General features: G+C 42.2%; 1 long non-coding RNA gene across 2 annotated transcripts in view; it reads right to left on the bottom strand.

Annotated features, from left to right (window-relative positions):
* LOC118169165 overlaps positions 1–17874 on the bottom strand; it is a 70548-nt gene that overhangs the window by 29059 nt on the left and 23615 nt on the right. The window contains exon 4 of one of the 2 annotated variants that reach the window (XR_004751950.1): positions 15285–17777. The exons of the other annotated variant lie outside the window; for it this stretch is intronic. This is a non-coding gene — a long non-coding RNA (uncharacterized LOC118169165). Of the gene's footprint in view, positions 1–15284; positions 17778–17874 lie in introns of those variants that run through there. 2 annotated transcript variants of the gene reach the window in all.

The following is a 17874-nucleotide window of genomic DNA, read 5'->3' as shown; positions in this document are numbered from 1 at the left end:
ACCCAGCAGGTCACCAGGGCTGAGATTTTCAAAGATGCTCAAGAGGAGACATTTAGATTGTATTGGAATCTGGCATTTCAAGCTTGAGTCAAAAACTGCCTAGTGAGTCACACAGACTTGTAACTGTGCAGGGCCAATCCTACTGAGTCATACCAAGCTGACATGAGTCCACACGGTCTCCTCCGGCCAGTGATAGCACAGCCCTTGTAGTGCTAAGAGCTGCATGAGGTTCTGCTGCAGCCCCAAAGAGAGCCTGCTATTTCAGAGCAGAAAGGCTCCAGCCCTCCACTAACAGCAGTTTCCAAGTCAGTAGCCTATGCAGGAAAAAAAAAAAAAAAAAAAAAAAAAAAAAAAAAAAAAAAAAAAAAGGAAACAAGGAAAAGAGGAAAAGTGGGTGACCAACATTTTTTACAGCTTCTTTAAATGTTCTGGTTTGAAACCATATTAACTGTTAAAACATCAAGCTCTGGGAAATGAAAATGAAACAGAAGAGCCTGGAAAGTTACTCTGGAATTTGGCTCAAAAACTGGCAAATTGCAGCTTGCAGCCCAACTTTAGAAGTGGAAAAAAGAGGCACAAAGTGAGAGTCAACACAGCAGCAATATTGGTAAGTCAGCGAGTGGTCCAGGGCTCAGCCCTTGTGCTCTGATCAAGCGGTGTCCCTGGCTTGCAGCTGGCAGAGGGGGAAGCACCTAGCAGAGCACAGCAAATGATTATCCTTAAAATATTAAGATCAAACTCCAGCCTCATTTCATACAGACACATTTCAGGGGCAATCTTCCCACTGCCAGGAGCACAGAAAACAGCTTTGAAGATGACCAAAAATAAACCATCTGTTAGAGAGGGAGAAAACATTGCATCTTTTTCAAAAAAATGAGAGATTAGGGTTTTGTTATTATTATTATATTTCATTTGATGTCTGGTATTTGATGTCAACATTTCAAGAAAAAAAAAGAAAAACACTATTTTTTTCTATAGGTATCATTTTTTTCCTTGCAACTACTGCCATTATAAATCTCTCATCAGTTACAGGACACAAAGTAGGCTTCTGTCACCACAATGCTTTGCAAAAGTGGGAATGGTGGGATGCTTTGTAGAAGCTGTAAGCATTTGGGAAAGAAGTCCCCAGGATCTGTACACCAAAGACTGTCTTAAGCAGTGTCTGTGGTTCATGTGCATTGCCCTGCCCTGTAAATGTCAGAAGAATCACAGCATTTTGTTAAAAGAGAAACATGCCATGCGCCGCTAATTGAGTGAATCAATACACAGAGAAAGCCCCAAAGGGAATGAAATGGTTTTGACACATGCAAGCAGTTGTTTTCAATGTGCATAACTCTGCCCTTTATGCTTTAATTAAGACAACCTCAGGAACACAGGATGGAAGACCTTTTCCCCTGCACCCTCCACACCACTCTGCTCTTAACTCCCTGCTGCCTGACCATTAGCAGCGGTCAGAAGCCTACGGACACAAAACAAGTCACTGCCATCTCTCAGGAGGGATTCAAACACCAGATGGGTTCCCACCAAGCTCCAGAGACAGCCTCTGGAATCCGTGAAGGGAAGTATGTGATGCACTGTTGCCATGACAGGGGCCTGTTATTAAGCGTATTTATAGGGTCTGATCACACAAGCTTTTTGAAATCTTTGGTTAGCTTTTCATTTACAAATTTATATATTTTCTTGAAGATTTTAAAACCCCTATGTCTCCAGAAAAGCGTTCCAAGATGACTCTAACGTGACTTTTGCAGCCAAATGACTGACAAATGCAGCCATTTAGCAAGAAATCTTTCTCCGGAACCTTGCTCTGTGCTGATGAATACCCATGAAATAGCCTGAGACAACTCACTTTGAAAACATTGTAAGGAGCTCCATGGAAGCAGAGACTTTTGAAGCCACTGAGACTTGCACTTTCCCAGAGCTTTCCTTGTAATGCAAATCTCACTCTGCTGCAATGTGAAGATGAGCAATCTCCTCTGGCAGCTGGAGCTTTGGGCCTCTGTCAAGTAACTCTTGATACAAAGCTTTTCTGTCCTGTTTGTGCCTCTCTGGAGGTCAGGCAGTGAAGGGCCATCTCTGTGAAATGGCTGTGTTAGCAAACAGCAGAATGCAAGTACGATGCATTACGTGATCTGCAACTGGTTCCTCAGTCCCCAGTAGAACTATTTGCAGACATATTCCTTAAGCAAGGCGCTGAGTGAGATTGATCTTATACTATGGAGTTCTCTGCCTGCTTTCCTTATGTAATTTTGTTTTGTTTTTACGAGAGCCTAGTGTGGACTGACAAGAAGTCATTTCAGTCTTCCAAGAACTTTCATCCTCACCCGTGATCTTTTGCTTACTGCCAGCTCTGAGATTACCAAGGTGGGACTGGAAGGGAAAACATTTTTAAGGCAAATTAATTATAGCAACTAGAGGCTGAGCTCATATAAGGCTTGCTTGGCTGATCCTACAGCTGGATAGGTAAAGAAATGAAGACCAAAATATCATGGCATTTTTTCCAGTCAGACAACACGCAGAAGAGACCTGCAGACCGTGAAGTGGTGTATGACCAAATCAACAAGATCCACTCTGAACACCAGGGGAGATAGCTGTGCTGTGGCACAAAGCTGGGTGAGAGAAGACCAAGATGAAACCTTCTCTTCCTCCCACCCTTCATAGTTTGGAGTATACAGGAAGCTGGATGTTTAAAGCCCAGTCCTGCTCTTACTGTTGATGCAAGTATTACTTGGTCTACAAAACAGAATGTTACCCACAGAAAGCAGGCTCTGCCCCGTCAATTTCTGGAGCCCTGCTGTTGGCACCTCTGCACTTGTAACATTCATTATTGCCCTGACATTTGTCTGTCAGGTGTTTGCACTGCCCTTCAGAATGCCTGTGGCTGCCAAGCTTTCTTGAAACTGTTCAGGAAGGACATCAGCCTCTTCCTATGCTCTGATTTTGTGATGTTATTCACACCTTCCCCTAAGTCATTCTGAAGTGCATTCTTCTGAGGACAGAGTCTAAGCATTACTCAGTGCACACAGGTAACACCAAAACTTGCCCATCCTCTCTTCACTGCCCAGCCAAGTCCTTAAAAAAAAAGACAAGGATAAATCAAACTGCATGATTTTCTTAAAAGGAAATCTTGTAAGCATGAAGTCTTCTCCATATATATTTCAGAACTGTGCAAAGCCCTTCTCCATAAAGAGACTCAGCAAGCGAATCAGTATCACTTTTCGAGTATAATCCAATCTACTAGGAAGGCAATACTAGCAGCAAGAACAGGTCAAGCTGCCATGAGAAATATAATGAGTTAACCCCGTTACTTTTTAAGCTACCTATGAACTTTCATCTCAACCTGTGTAATTAAAAAATAGTATTCAGTATCTCTTCAAATCACTTGAAAATTAAGACTCAATAAATCAGTCAAATTAAAATGTAGGCATAAGATCAACAGTCTAATGTCAGTAACATATATAACGTCTTCTGTAGTTGTCAGCTGATTAACATCTCAATGTAAAAAGTTCCAGCAACATGTCTCTTAATACTAACTTTGGCATAGAGAAGATCCAAATAATCCAGTATTTTCCCATCTCAAGATTCAGTATGAAATGAGAGGTAATTAAAGACCTACAGAAGATGCAGCCAGAAAAAAGATCTTGTTTAATTTATTTCTATACTCTCAGGAATGCCCACTTTGATCTAAATCAATCCTATCAGATCTTAGTTTGTCTTAAAGGTGTTAAAAATCACGTTCTCAAATGGCTTAGAAATAGATCTTACAAGGCTCTTCAAACTGATTAGTTAGATCAGAGCCCTTTAAAGAATGAGCCCTTTAAGATTTTCAACATTTTGTACTTCCAGTGAAGACTGATATCTTGAAATAAGAGCTTTCCTCACAGCTAAGAGCCAAAATTTAGTGCATTCACTTCTTTACCTTGGAGAATTTCTTTGCTCCACCCTTTTTCTTTTCATACAGAATCACAGAATAGCTGAGGTTGGAAGCGACCTCTGGAGATCATCCAGCCCAACCCCTCTGCCAAGCAGGGTCACCTAGAGCACGTTGCACAGGATCACACCCAGGTGAGTTTTGAATATCTCCAGAGCAGGAGACAGCTCTCTGGACAACCTGTTCCCAGTGCTCTGTCACCCTCACAGGAACAAAATGCTGGAACCTCCTGTGCTTCAGTTTGTGCCCATTGCCCTTATCCTGTCACTGGGCACCACTGAAGAGAGTCTGGCCCCATTCTCCTGACATGGTCCCTTCAGATACTTGTACATGTTGATAAGATCCCCTCTCAGTCCTCTCTTCCCCAGGCTGAACAGGCCCAGCTCTCTCAGCCTCTCCTTGTATGACAGATGATCACCTTTGTAGCCCACCTCCGGACTCGGTGCAGTAGCTCCGTGTCCCTCTTGTACTGGGGAGCCCAGAACTGGACACAATACTCTAGGTGAGGCCTCACCAGGGCTGAGTAGTGTGAGAGGACAACCTATCTCAACCTGCTGGCAACACCTTTCCTAATGCACCCCAGGAGAGCATTGGCCTTCTTGGCCACAAGGGCACATTGGTGGCTCATGGTTAACCTGCTGTCTACTGGGACCCCCAGGTCCTTCTCCACAGAGCTGCTCTCCAGCAGGGCAGCCCCCAGCCTGTACTGGTGCCTGGGGTCATTCCAACATAGGTGCAGGATCTTGCATTTGCCTTTGTTGAATAGCTTCAAAGGTTCATAAAGGCTCAGGGGGTTGGAAGTTTCACATGAAGGATGTTAAAAGGAATTATTCCTCTGTTCATTACAAATATTTCCTCTTGTTTATTTAACAAAGTTCACTGAGAATCTTCCCTTGTACTATCCCTACCTTCACCAGATAAGCGGAAACATCTGACATTGAATAAATGCCTAAAAGCAGCAACAGACAGGAAAGTAGCAATCTGCTGATTCCCACTGCAGTGCTGTACAAACAGAGTGAACAATGCCATTTTGTACCATCCCAGAACACAACCTTTAATTTGTAAAGTTATTTGGTGCACTACAACCTTGTTTCCATTCTTCTTACTCTCTGGGAACCAAATGGCTTCTTCCATACCGTAGACTAGCATGGAGGGAAAATTAATTTAGCTACTTTTGAGTAAGACCATGTATTCTCTGCCCTAATTGGGCACAGTTCAAACAGCTACAAAAGGTTTCACAATAAAGCTTTCTTCTATTAAGTTCTCCCTGGCCCTGGATAAATTCACCACTCAGATTTCCCCCTTTTATTTTGCTTCATAACAAAAACGAGAAGCAGGAGGAACCCAGACTAAAATTTTGAGGATGGGTCTCTAATCAAACACTGCTGTGCCGCATCTCTGAAGGCCTCCAGAATTTAGGACCTGGCACCCTGAGGACAAGGAATGACTATGAACAATGCCATGTTTTGCATACTAAAGTTTCCCAGGCAGCCTACTGAGAAGAAAATGATTTTAATTTCCCTTTCTTTTCTACACTTTTGCCCCTGACAGAGCATGTTGTCCTTCTAACTATGTTGGTATGTACTTTAATCTAATCACATCTTACAAGCTAAGCAGAGTCAGAACTAGAGCAGAGCAGATTTTTTTTAAAAATCAAACCCTGCATTTCATCAAGAAATTGTCAATACCTCAAAAATTTATTTTATTTTATTTTTTTTTTTTTTCAGAAGAAACATACCTTGACAAGGCAGAGATTTCAGGTCAATGTCTAGAGTGCATGGAACCTGAAATACCTCATAACTTACAGCTGGAGGAAAATGTGGGAAATCAATGCTGAAATCTCTTCTGCATCTGATTCAGACCTGTCCTCTTTCTTGCTGGTACATAGTTCAGCTACCAGTCTGTGGAATCAGCATAGGACTGCTGCATTCTTCTTATAAAATAAAAGTCCAAGAAGCAGAGATGTTGAAAAAATATCCTCGCAAGTGGATCATACATACTGGGGAAACGATCTGAAATCCTTGCGGCTGATGAAGCCTTTGACATGGAGCCTTGCAGTCTCTGGTCACACTGACTGCCCATTACACACACCTAACCAGGTTATATTGGTCATTGTGATATAGAAAAGGGTCACCAAAAGATCCAAAAAACTCCCAAAACAGAAAAAAAAAATCAAATTGATAAAAATGTGGTGGGATGGGGCAACTGTCTAATCAACTCCAACCAGAAACTATCCACCAACTCCACTCAGAGCTTCTAACACCACTGGAGAGTCTTAAGGGGAGTCTGAAGGGATTTTAATGGCTTCTAAACCAGCTATTTGGTAGGAGAAATGAATTCCACTGGAGACACTGCCCTTTGATTGAGAGCTGAAAGTCAAGGTCATTAATCATGATAATCAAAAAGCAGCACTGCACTGACTGAAAGAAGCAGGGCGTAAGCCTTCCTCTTCCAAACAGATATTAGCCCTCAGAACTACCTCTCACTTTAGTTTCCTCCATAGTTTGACTTGTTATTTTCTAACCTTCATTCCCAGAGTTAATCAATGTGATGGAGTCACTCACTGCTCAGCTGCGGCCACAGCCAACATTCTGATTTATGTTAGAACATGTTGGGTTCGGGTGTATTTCTGCAAAAAATGTTTTCAAACACAACACGGGCTCTCAATCAAAAGTTCTTAATAGAAAAAATAATGAATTTTTGGTGGAAATATTTTTCATGCAAACCAGAGAAACAGTAAAATGAAAAACACTGTTTTAGAACAACTGCTTGTGAAAACCAAAAACTTTTAAGAAACTCAGTCCTTCTCAGGTTGCATTTTAATGTCTGATTTTTCACTGGCTCTAGTTAGTACATCCATCTGTGAAAAACTGTAGGATTATTTGAGAAGAAAAGCTTATGCATATGAAATCATTTTTATGTACATGCTTATTAATAGGCAAATTCTAAAGCCACTGCCAGCACACATCAATGCTATTTCTTCCAAAGCACAAATTAAGTTAATGTTAAGAAAGATCTTTGCTGTTCTATGATCATGAATCACTTTGTGTGTTCAAACTTTGGGAATACATATATACTTCACTTGAAGTGTTATATTTTAGACTTAATTGTAAGCTTCAAAATTCAAAAAAAGCTGCTTTAGGAAGAAATGGGTGAATTGATTTGGAAAATATAAGCATCACTACCCACCCTTGGTAACTGCCATGATATATGAAATCAGAGATTTTCTCAAAAAGCGTTTAAAGCCACCCATTAAACAGAACCGAAACAGGCTGCAGCAAAACTTCTGCTCTTTTTCTCATTAACCACGGAACACCCTTTCCAAACTGTTTTCAGCAGCAGGAGACATCTAAAGGCTGAGTAACATACTGCAAGCAAACATGTAATTCCATTAAACAGCCCACTCCTTGAACAAAAAGCAATAAACATGCTTCAGATTATTAGGCACAGGCTTAACGTCGCTAAACCTGTTGAAGCTTGAAAGCACTGAGGACAAGATGTTTCTACCAATGTTCTTTGATTTGAAAATTCCTCAATTATGGCAGTAAAACAAATTTTAGTTCCCCGTGTCTATTTATTTCTTTCATTCCTACTTCTGCCAAATCTAGAAACCTTGACGTATCTAGAGGGAATTTTTAGAGATTCGGTAATTATGAAAATAAAAGAGGCTCATACAGGCATCTAAGTTATGACACATCTCAACTACTGTAAATGTCCATGGAAACATTTATGTCACAAGAAACGTGAGATTACCCAACAGTTTGGACTGCAATGAGAATAGATTGAAATGAATTGCATTATTTTCCTTCTGACCTAGCAGTCAGGGACTGCTACCGTAGCTCAGCTGATGCACAGTGACTTAGCACAGTCACCTGAGCCAGCGTCGTACCTCACAGTACCTCACAGCCACATCCCAGGTGGTAGAAACCAGCACCTCGGAGCAATCTTCACGTCATCAGCACTGCGCTGGCACAAGGCAGCCAAAAATGCAGCCTCCATCCTGCAGACATGAATCTGAAATCCAGCCCTGCAAACATGCCCAGGCTGCTGACTTCAGCTCCCCGAGCAGAGAAAGAGCCACGTAGCTCAGCAGCAGCTCCCCTTTCAGCTCCCTCTGTGCAAGCACAGCCCGTGTGAAATAACTGAAGTTAAACCACCATCAATCTCCGAGCTACATGGATCTCACCATGGTCCATAAAGCAACCAATACTGGGGCCAGCAGCGAAATGCTGTCTCCCGGTTCAGATAGTCATCGTGCTACCAAATAACCAACTTTTACTAAAATAAACAATTTACATAGCACTCTTCCCTGCAAGGAGAGAGAAGGTGAACAACATTCCTTCACTCTTCTGGCTTTTGCTGCTGGATAATTATTCATTTGCAGTTTATCAGCTAATTATACATGTGTCTTGGCATTTGAAGACGTAGGATTGTACTTTATTTAATGGCTAATAATTACACAGGCCTCCTCTGATCCCTGTGTCTAGCAGGAAGGCTTTTCTGTTTTCATCCTCATGCTGTCAACTCCAGAGGTTAAAGATCCCTGGATGGCTGGTTGTTATCTTGTTGCACACAGAGGCAGGCTTATACTTCATGTGATGATCCAGAGCTCCCTAGTAATTCTCTGTTAATACTACAAATTAGTTCCTTCAGAGCTGAACGCTGACCTCAGTTTGCTCAGAGTACGTGTGAAAGCAGCTTTTGTTTTCAAGTTTAGGTTAAAAATTACCAGGTGTGCAAAAGGCAATATGAAAACCAGTTCACTGTTAATTTCTCCCTGGGAACAAGCCCGTGCATATGCCTTGAGTCCAACATCTACGCAACCTGCTGCTGTGGTTCCCAGCACCACCAGGATGGAGTGGGACAGGGTGCAAGGCCCAGAACATGGCAGTGTGGGAGACATACCGATTTGGCAAGGTTCAAAGAATTCATCTCAACTTGGCACAGATGGTTGAATAGCGCAGCTGGAGGGAATGAAACTTCAAGCAAAAAGGCTTCCAGAGAGAGGAAATATTGACAGCAGTTACAGTTGAGGAAAACAGGTTTTGAATTTGTTGTATTCAGTGTTTGCAAAGGAAGCTTAAGCCTTAGGATTACATTCAGATATTTGAGTAGTGAGACTTAACTGTGACCCATATCATCTTTTCGGAGCGTTCTTTCCCATGATGAAGTGAATCAGCAAAGAGCGTGGAGGCATCACACAAATTAAGGTGCTTTAAATTCCCAAATGGACATAATTGTTCTGGAAGTTTTTCAAGCCCTGCCACTCATTCCTCTAATCTAAGGCCACTTTATGTCTAAACGAGGGCATGAGGTTATGCAGCTTATTTATTGCTCTCATTGATACCAGTACTTCCCGAGTTTATTTCTGTAGACAAGCTCTGTCCCAGTTACTTTTTACTAAAGAACCTTTAAAGCTTCCAGCCTCAGAACACTGCAGAGAGGTATTTACATACCCCTTTGACAAGTGGTGACTTCACAGACTGTGGCATCCAAATCAAACATTGGCATCTCTAACCCCTCTTCGCAGTTATACTGCTGAACACCTCCGAACATCTGCTCTGATTTTGGTAATGGATTAACTCCAGAGCAGAGCAGAAACTTGAACCTACCACTCTTAGACCAGCTGGTAGTCAAACCATTGCACGTTACCCACCCAAGATCCGCACTAGCTGGACCAATCAGCCTGCACAAATGGCAAATGATCTGCTAAGCTTCTTACACAGGGAAGTGTTTCTTTCTCACCTGAGGCTAACAACATTTTAGAGACCATCCTAAGTCAGCATCACTGCAGCAGCATCAAATGTCAGGAGTTAAGACTCACTACATAAGAATTCAAAGAAAATCACAGGAGTAGCTTTCAAAAGTAATGAAATCAAAAATAAATAGGCAATGCACCCCAACCTTTTTATTACTCTGACATTTGAACCTATTAAAGTTCCTAATTTCAAGCTTCTCTGTGCATCTACAATTTTTTTTTTTTCTAAATGAAATAAAAGCCTTGTATAAGCGGCCCATTCTGGGTGCATTATGACTTGCCATTAGATAGTAAGAAACAGTAGCACAGGACCTATGAAAGAGGTTTATTTTTGTAATTGTCCAAAATGAGCAAAATACTGAATTAAATGTCCTGCTGTTATAAAGACACTGTAATAAACAACACTGGGATAATGTGTGCTTATGGCTTCAGTTTGTGATTATGATTATGAAATATGCAAAATGTTTAAATACCTAGCATTTGTATATTTATTACTAACAGGGCAGATCTGTAAATTCTGTTTTTTGTAGCAGAGAACGGAAAAACATTTTTCCCCTCTTTTTCTGACCAATGACTCACAAGCTGAAGCTTGAGAGAAAACAGAAAGAAAAGGAAACTCAGAGTATTAAACTTTCAGACCTGAGTCTGAACTGCAGTGTGAATCCCTTCCCATCATTAGACACTTTTTAAGGATTCAGCTCACCGAAAAATGAAGTACAACACTTCATTCTGTCCTAGCAAAGGGCAATAGGAGGATCTGGGGCCACACTTAAGCACATAATCTCACTTATTCCGGTATATTTTCAACTCACTGATAAAGTGTGCATCATGTCATCCTTTGCCACTGGTCCAGGATAATGACTTATTGTTATTAATAAAGAAGGGAGCTGTGGTTGTTTCTGCTCTAGTGGTAAAAATGCCAGATGTTACATGAACGCTCTTGTGTCCTGTGCAGGTAAATGCTTAGCTAACAGGTCACGTGTTGGTGAGACCAGACTCTCCTCATACGAGACCAGACAAGCATGCATATAAACTGCCCTCGGGAAAGAGACTGACTCCACTTCCTTGAAAAGCCAGGAGAATTCTGACTATAGAGGCACTGTGAGGCAAAGAGACAAATGAGAAGTGATGAAGTCTGGTGATTCCCAAAGTTATCTGACCAGGTAGCCCTGCTCTGAAAAACCAAGTAGTCAGAGAGGCCTCAAATGGCATGGTAAATATGTTCCTTGATACAGCATGTTAAGAATACAAAGGAAAGACGGTGTTCAGAGCAAGGCAGCAATAGCTTACCATTTTTTGTATTAGTTCATAATAATGAGTAGAGATGTTTCACAGTTGCTCAAAGCTCACTGTGATGACAAAAGCAATTTCTGGAATAAATTATAAGGGATCCTGCTCAGTTTTCACTTTAGGGTCATAAATTTAGGGCCTTCCCATACTTAAAATGGCATTAAACAGAATCAAGTCCCAATAGAAAATACATAGGGAAAGCTACATATACATATCCAAAGGCATAATAACAACACAGAAAAAGGGAAGAGGTGCTACACTTCATGGCAGCCGTGCTTGTTGGAAGCTCAGAAACAGGACAAAAGACAGTCCCTGTTCCAGGTCCCTTACTCTAGAAAAAGTGGGGAGGCAGGGATGGATCCAGAGAAACAAGTGGATGAGTCTTTTTAATTAAATAGCAGAATTATCACCCATCTGGGAGAAACTTGAAACAATACAACAGGACATTAACCAAGTTCTTTGTAATAATAACAAATCTTTGATTTGAAAGGTGAATAAAATTATAAGAACTAGGTGGGTGCTTTAGATTTCATTCCAAGAAGGAGGAACTGTTAAGAACTGAAAGGTGGTTGTGATCATGAGACACTGAAGGAAGGGCAAGGAGACCAAGAGAAGAACAATAGACTTCAAAAAAAAGGAAGAAACTACAAAGCAGTCTTCAGCACATTCAGAACCATGAGGCATGGTCTGTTGGGAAGATAATCTAAGGCCAAGAGGAACGCAAGAGATCTGGTAGTGCTGGAAGAAACTGTATCAAAAGCACAACAGCAGTCCATTTCAGTGCAGAGGGAAGAGAGTGAACGTTGGTTAAAAACAATATGGTTACACTAGGAACACTTTAAAGACTGAACAATCAAAAAAGAAGTTGTATACGAATTGTGAACAAGGACAGGCAGCTACGAAAGAATATAAAGGACTAGCATCAGCACACAGGGATAAATCAGAAGGCTAAGCCCTAAGCTGAATTACAACTAACGGGGACATAAAGGCAACAAAGAGAGCTCTATAAATACATTAAAAGTAAGAGGACACTAAAGGAAAACATAAGCCCATCAGTTAATGGAGTAGAACAAATCTGATGACGCTGAGAATGCAATATTATCTCTGCCACAGCCTCCAGGAAAAAAAAGGTTAGTTGTGACCCAGCACTTAACACAAGTAATTCTAATAAGGAGATGAGAGAGCTGGCCAGAATGGGAACAAGTCAAAGTCTGTTCAGAAGAGATAGGGCTTGCTTGCTCTGAGATATAAAACACAATAAATTCAGGTGTGAATTTACCTGTGTGTCCCTGCAGCAGCCAGCACCCACTTCAAATGTAATGCGTGTCTGTACCCACAGAGCAAGTGGGCAAGGGGTGTTGTGCTGTTGCAGAAGCTGGCTCGTATCTGACGTTGATAAGGAGGAGCTGGTGACAGGTCCAGGACGTTGCTAGAGATAAGAGAAGGCATATGTTCACATGTCAACACTCTTAAGGAAGATTTTCTTCACAAGTCTTTGAATCTTTCTTCAGCTGAGAAATCTGCAAAGGGCCCAGATTAGGGCCGCAGAGCTACCAAGTCTGCAGAGGCGCAATGCCACCTTTGTGCTGAGACATTCCACAGAAGCAAGAGTTTCCATGGACATAAATCCCATCCTCTTAGTGGAATGGGATGTGTTACCCAAGAATTTCCCTTGTCCGATCAAGGTAAGGGCAACTTCTGCTCCAAGACTTTGTCATCTCTCCCCTGGCTGGCCAGGATGTGTCCCTGCCATCTTCCCTATGTCGCAGACCAGATGCAGTGTCTGCTCCCACACTTCACATTATAACTGTCCCCTATTAATAACACATTCTTCTCTCTGTGACACAAAGTGACTCCACAGCACTTTCTGGTAAGGGAAATTATAGTCTGGCATCTGTTCTTTTCACTGCCAGAACCAGATTGCTCATCTTATTATATCTTACAAAATTGCTCAAGACCTGCAAGGAGAAAATTGATTTTCAATATGCCTTTTTTTGTTTTAATAGACACACTTAAGATCATGAAAAGCACCATGCCAGGTCCAAACACATCACAGCTCTTCTCTTTTTGTTTTTGTTTTGTTTTGTTTTCAGGACCAGCTATTGTAAGCTGGAAAAACTGAGGAGCTTCAAATCAGAGTAACCCAGCACTTGGTGGATACCAAGATCTTGTTCAAGATGCTCAGTACTGTACTGTTCCTTTTCAGCTCAACTGGAAACAAGTCTACAACTTAACCCTGGGTGGCGATTCAGCACAGCAGAGAATATCCTCATACCACAAAAAGAAGGCATTTTGTACCCATTCCCTTCTGCTCCGATCTCTCCATTTACAGACAGACTAACCCACAAAGCCAGGATTTCCAACTGAGCCAACACGGTACCAGAGACACTAAAGAACAGGCTTCACATTTTTTTTTCTTTTTCTTTTTCTTTTTTTTTTTTTTTTTTTTTAACTCGGCACAGTGGCACAGGTTCAAAAGAAGAAGCACCCTGCCAGCTAGGATTGATATTCCTGTTCACTCTCACCCATGTTAAGGGGTGTTAGGACCGTGGAGCCAGGAAGAAAAATGTATATGTGCATTCAACAGTGCTCTCTGCTAAACAGAAGTTACGTTAAATCAATAGAGAAGATCATTCCTGACCTTTCTCTTGCTGCCAAGATGTGGCAGCGAGATATAGATGACAACCACCTGCTGGGTTATACATAACTTTCCTGAGCCGCACACTATGGATTGGCAACAGAAATGAGATTGTAAGAGTAAGGATCCATGGAAAATGGCATTCCCTTGAAGGTAATGTGGTTTCTACAAAAAGTTCATGGACCAAGTAGTTGTCTCCATTCCTAGAAGTCCCTTCACAGGGAAGTCCAGCTGTTGTGTCTGCCAATTGGAAGGCAGAGAATAGGCAAATGTCACCCGACATTGTTAACAAACACCCAGTATCCATATGGTACTCATACTATTTATCTGCACCTCATGCATCATCACCCCTGTAGCACAAACTCATGTAGCTTGAAGACACCTCCTATATCTGGAAATCCCCCAGAAGCCATTTCCAGGAGGCAGCACCTGAACACAAACCTGGGAGCCACAGACAAGCTCAGAAGAGCCCAGCTCTGGGGTACAATGGTCAGCCTTTGGCCGCTGCTGACAACACCAAAATACAACAGCCAGGAAAAAGAAAGTGATCTGCTTTCTGAATCCAAACAGTCTCATTCCTCTTGGGCTTACATCTCTGATTTAGCCTCTTTACGTGTCCCCTTCCCACTCAGCCAGCCCTTGCACAGGTCTTTGCAGAATCCCAAAGGGAGAGAAAGAAATAAAATAATGAGAGTGCTAATAATGAGATTCTGAAACAAACTACTAACCACAAAGATGATATATTCACATCACTGGGGAACGGGCTGCAATAAATCTGCCCAGAGAGACCCTTTCTGCTACCTCCCTGCATCGCCCAGTTCAGCAGGTACATTCAGCTACGATAAGCCCATGGTTAAAAATGTTGCATCCTAGTTGTGCAGCAGCTGAGCTGGAAGGACATTTCCTTCCTGTGCCTGAGCATCACAACAGCAGCACAGAGGATGCTGCTGTTTTCACCTCCAAAGGCCGTGGGGAGGAAGAGCTGGAATAACCTCAGTAAAGCAGGTGGGTCAGGGTGAGAAGCACTTTACCCTGTGGAGATGCAGTCTCTATTTAACAGGCACATTGTGCAGCTTAGCTAGTTAATGTTACTGTGCTGGCTTGATACATAAATCATGCATTAGCACTTTTGTTCTCTGTCCGCAGGGCACACACAACCAACCAACATGGTGCAGAATTTGCTTTGGCTCAATAGCAGAGCTGCGTTTCTAAGGGCATTCATTAAGTGGAACTGGCCAAGGAAAACAGACACAGCACCATGGATATTTCTCTTCTGATTGTCACTGAATATCTGTTGAAAGCCTTTCTATTTTTTCTCAATTTTAGCAGCTGGAGAAAGGATGGCATGGAAACACAATAAAGTGAGGTTCAGAACCTTTCCGGATTTATCAGAGTAGCTTTTTTCACACCTCACCAGGTAGATCCCCATACCTTCTTCCCAAGCTCAAGTTCCCTCCCATTTACATGAAGGTATAACTGGCACTGCTGACCACAACCAAGCCGATGTACCATTCCTCTCCAAGCAACTCCGGTCCATTTTTTTCCAGCAGATCTTGTGTTATTTTTCTAATCTTCTAACACCACTACAGACACCATTAACAGACAACTCATTCACCTGTTTCATCTCCCTCCATCACTGGACTTAACTGGCTAAAAACCCCACTACTGCCTCCCTCTGATATCTCCAGATCCTTTACTTGCTCGGTCTTTCCACGTGCAATCACATATGCATAAATTCCCAGCGTTGCACGGAACAAGCCAGGGACACAGTCTGCAGAAATCCCTTCTCAGCACGAAGTTTGTGCTCTGCGTGCCAACGGTCTTAAGGAGAGCCTGAAATATAAGACAGAAGACCAGTGGTCCTGCTTCACTGTGTTGCCTTCTGGGAATTTTACAGCCAGGTAACACTGAACAGAGCACATAAGCACTGAAATATTGAAAGGTAAAACATAAGGGGAGCCACAGGAGCTGCCACTTCAAGTGCCATTTGCCAAGGTTGTGCTGTCCAAGTTAGAAGCAGCAAATGCAACCTGCTAAGAAGCTCCAGGGTAACAGATACCTCTAAGTAGTTTGAGAAGTCACTGAAAATAAGATAAGAAAGGCAAGACATGGGCTGAGTTCAGACATACAGAAGATACTGGGCCCAATCCCAGCCAGGGGTGAGTTTAAGTAACCCCCCAAGGCTAGAGGGACTAACAAAGCTCAGCAGTTGACAGGAACCAGGTCTGAAGACTGAAAAGAAATAATGAAACCTAGAGATCACCTCTACCAAATAAAGAAGCTTTCATTGCAAAGCCCTGGGAGCCCCACCATTTATACCTGAAAAATAAAATTAATTTAAAATAAAATTGAAGAGTGATTGAAACTGTTTTTTAAAAGTCACAGTCCTATTGCAGGAGGGCAATCTGGAACCAGTCTGTGAGTCTGAATTAGGACAAATCATGCATATTTTATTTCCTCCTTCAAATGCAAATGCATGTCTAATGTATTTAAAGTTTCATCTATTGCCAGGCTGCTTTACCAGCAGATGTACAAAGGATGACAAGAAAACTACAGCAAGACAGTTTTTTCAGCACTTGAGACCTTGGGTATAGCAGCACAGTAGATGTAGCAATGATCCACACATCCTAAATGGTACAGAAAGAAGGGAAGGGAAGGGGAAACAGTCAAGGCAAATGGTAAGAAAAAAGGATGCCCTTCATCATTACTGGGATGAGGTGAGATAGGTGCGAGACCCAGCTGCATTTCTGTGTTGCTGTAGTTACCTCCAACCACCTCGATGTTCTTGTAGTGCAGGGCAGGTTCTTGTCTCTTGAGCATCTTGAAGTTTTCTCCAATGGACAGTGTGCATTTTCCAGGCACCAAGAATAGCAAAAGACAAGCATCATGACCTTCCTCTTTCCCTGACTGTGCCCTTTGTTCCTTCATGGGACCTTTGGGAAGCAACATATCACCAGAAATTCAGAAGATGGAAAGTATGGGGGGATGGGAGAAGGGTGATTGCAAAGCTTTGTCTGTTTTGCCTCAGCAGATAACCCAAAGCAACTAGACCTGATGCCAGAACAATCTCTGTGCCAATTTGTGCCTTGAAGAAGCCTTAAGGAGCATGCAGAAAGTAGTTCAGTACAACACAGCCAATAGATGTAGAAATGACACCGAATTATGAGCTATCATAAATTGTAGGAATAGCTTGCTTTGGGGCAGGCGTCAGAAGAATATCCTACCAGGCAGAAACAGAAACAACTCAAGGCATTATACGGAAAGCAAAAAACAAGTTTCAATTTGGGACCATCTAAGCCTCACAGCTATTCTATCTTCTAAAGAACCAAAGCTTTTTCATGGACAAGAGATCTGGAGGAAGACCAGGTCACTGAAAGTAAGCATTTCCAGTAAAACTACTCCTTTAGCCTAGTCTCCTACCTAATAATTAGAAGCTGCTGCTCACAGAGAAGTGAGCATGAGAGATGGAAGGAAACCAAAGGACCAATTAGGTCATTAATCCCTCAAGTTGACAGATTAGTCCTTAGAGCATATTTCTTACTGCTTCATCCAGTTTACTTTTTAAACAATCCCCGCAATGGAGAGTCTATCACTTCCCTTGAGGAAATTACCCACAGCTTGTTAAAGATCTCTCACCAGGACAATTTCAATTCTTTCCAGCCTACAGCTTCCCCTTTTCTTAATTTTATGCTATTGCTCTCAGCATCCTTTTGTGGCCTGCTTTGTAGGCCATTCCCCAGCACGCATTCCACAAGTGCACGTGTCCTTCCTTGTCCTCTCTCCATGAAAACCATGTTCAGCATTTTCATCCTTTCCAAATGCACCTTCTTCCAACCCCTTAGATTTGGTGAAGAGTGGTAGCTTCTTTGGGGCATCTTCTCCCTGAACTTCTCTCCCCCTTGTCTCAGTGTTTTGCTACCCTGCTGTACTTGAGAAACTCGGACTGGCACACTGATCAGCTGAAAGCTATAGGACAGAAGGATACAGCAGACTATGGAATGATATCAGTTGCACCATACTTTCTGTATGGAAGACATTCATTTCTTCTCTGGTGAAGCAAAGGGATGGGAGATTTTCTAGCTGTTTGCTCCTCTGTAAGAGCTGTCCTCTGACTGCACCTTTACAAGCCAGTTACCCGCCTGGTGCAAGGATCAGGCTGACCTCTGGTACAGGCAGGCAGAAGCATAGAAAAAAAGCTTCCCATACCATTTTCTAGGCAAACATATTCTATATTGACACCATTACTACATCCAGCCACAG

The sequence above is a fragment of the Oxyura jamaicensis genome, chromosome 6 (genome assembly GCF_011077185.1).
Source record: "Oxyura jamaicensis isolate SHBP4307 breed ruddy duck chromosome 6, BPBGC_Ojam_1.0, whole genome shotgun sequence".
In the NCBI taxonomy this organism is placed as follows: domain Eukaryota; kingdom Metazoa; phylum Chordata; class Aves; order Anseriformes; family Anatidae; genus Oxyura; species Oxyura jamaicensis.
The sequence above is the reverse complement of the archived record's forward strand: the minus strand, read 5'-3'. Positions and strand labels throughout refer to the sequence as shown.